The sequence below is a fragment of the Hibiscus syriacus genome, unplaced genomic scaffold, assembly GCF_006381635.1.
Source record: "Hibiscus syriacus cultivar Baekdansim isolate YM2019G1 unplaced genomic scaffold, ASM638163v2 tig00111458_pilon, whole genome shotgun sequence".
NCBI lineage: Eukaryota > Viridiplantae > Streptophyta > Magnoliopsida > Malvales > Malvaceae > Hibiscus > Hibiscus syriacus.
The window spans coordinates 686,731-689,286 of NW_024063097.1; positions in this window are offsets into that span (position 1 = coordinate 686,731).

Genomic DNA, 2,556 nt, shown 5'->3' on the forward strand with positions numbered 1-2,556 from the left:
CTAATTGGATTCATACTTGGCTCTTCTTATAACATCCGTAATTTATGTACCCAAAATTATTCAAAATTAAAAGATCCGAATTCAATTAATTATTTTATTAATTAAATATTCAAAATTCAAACACCCCATTAATTTGAGTTAGCTAGTTTTCTAATTAGCTTGCTACTCCGAGTTTTTACCATGAAAATAAAAGTTGGTAATTAGAAATTGGTAATGTGGACTATTGATAAATAGAAATGATGAGAATTTGAAGTCCTTAAAATCAAATAAGACCGATTATATGACAAGTGGGATTTGATGGACAATTCTCAACCATTGATCCCGGCTTAATGCTTAAGATTAAATTACGACCGTTTATTGTGTTAAGAAAAAGATAATTGAACCCTTAGGGGCTGTTTGGTTCGGGGAATGTAGGATTCCCATGGAAACGGAATCTACATTCCCATGTTTGGTTGGCCTGGAATCTCATTACCGGTAATGTTTTATTACTAATAGTGAATGTTTTGGGGTATATTACTCCCTTTCCTTAGGTATTGTTGGATTACCGACGTTTTGGATTAAAATACCCTTAATATTTTTCAAAAATATCCTTCTTCTATCATTGAATAATAAAAATTCTATGAAGGTTAAATTACAAATTTATCCTTAAACTATTTTAGATTTACAAAAAAAATCTATAATTAAAATTTTATATGAAGTTCAGGGGTTAAAATAAAATTTTACTCTTTCATTAAACCTTTTTATATTTTCAATTTTGTAAAAAATATTATATAAATTTTATGAATTTAAATTTTTTAAAGAAAATATATAAATATTTTTCAACTTGTTTAAAAAAACAAATATATAATAAGGACAATTTGATCAAATATACATTCCAATAATCTTTTATTCCTTTAACCAAACACGATAATCTTATATTTCTGCTAAACCAACCAAACACAAAATACAACATTCCCAATAATCCTATTCTATGGTAATCTTTTATTCTCACTGGTAATCTTACATTCCGTAAACCAAACGCACCACCTTAATGACAACCGTTCATCTTTTTCTTCCTCCGTCATCATCATAAAAAATCCTTATGTGAGGGGAAAGGAAAATTTGAGATTAACATAAAATTATATTTAATCTCAAAAATAATATTCGTAGAATAATTCATTTAATCAATTTCCATAAAAAAAAGTACTATTTTTCGATCAAATAATCTCAGTAAAACAAACTTCTCTTTTCAAATAAGTTTTTCTGAAAAAAAAACTTTTATTAAAAATAATCTTTAGAAAGTTCTTTATAAGAGAATATCAATTTTATTCTTGTTTGGATGATTAAGGAGGCTGCTCAAATAAGTAAAGTCTGCAACAATCTAACCACCAGTTATTTTTTTCATTCTTATTTTGTCATACACACGTTTTTCTTTATAATTGTTGATAATTATAATTTTATTTTAAAACTAATTATTATTTGTTTATTTCTTAACTAATTATAATATTCTATTGACTTAGAATGAAGACCTAACCGATTCAATCTTGAGTTAAATTTTTTGAACCATTGTATGTACATTTGGATGGCAGTTAGTGGTCAACTATTGATTAAGTCAAGTAAAAAAATTTTGGATTATTCAAATTGGTGAGTTTTATTTTATAACTCAAATTTTATTTGAAGTTTTTTAGTTGAGTTTATAAAATTTGAGTCAAGTCGAGACAAGTTATGTAATGCCCCAGATCCTGGGTTAGGAGTTTTGGGCTAACCTGAGATAGGCCTTGGATTACATCTCTAGCTTGTAGGAAGCCTTGACCCAAGAATAAGTGGAATTGGGCTTGGATTGAGCCCAATTGTGGATAAAAAGTTTATTTTTAGCTTACAACTAAAATCAGAAGGACCAAGGAAGCAAATATACCATTATTCAAAGTAAAGGCTGAAAACCAATTAAGATTGGTGATCTCAAGTATGATTTTCAGGTTCTCTTTTTCTTTACTACCTTTGTCTTATTCTCCCAAGTTATCTTTCTCTTCATCATTCTCTTGAGAAAAGGTGGAAGCTTTGGTTTAGTTTCAGTTTATTTCTTCAAACCAAGGTAAGGAGTGAATTCAACATCTTTAAAGCTTTCTTTTGAACCCTCAACTTCACCATTTCACCATGGGAGCTAAGAACGGGTTTTGTGGGGTTTAAGAGTTTTAAAGATTTTAGCTTATTTTCAGTAATCTATAGGTTTAGAAAGTGTTCTTATTACCTTCTTAACCATTTCTCTCAACTAATCTATCCTTTGATGTTTGTCTAGTGAGAGAGATTGGAGAAAGCTCCAAAGATAAAGGGAAGGAGAAACTCACAATTGGTAGAACATTGTGTGTTTTCAGCAGTTTAATAACAAAAGTAACTCACTCTTGACTCAACTATACCATATGTAAGTCATTTAGATGAAGTGTAGTAGGTTGCATAAGCTTGAAGCATTATCATGGTAGATTTCATGTTTTAGAGTTATAAACATGTTTAAAGCCCAATTTATGCTCCTTTGTATCTTCATAAAACATTAATAATGTTTGGGGACCTCACTAAGGTATT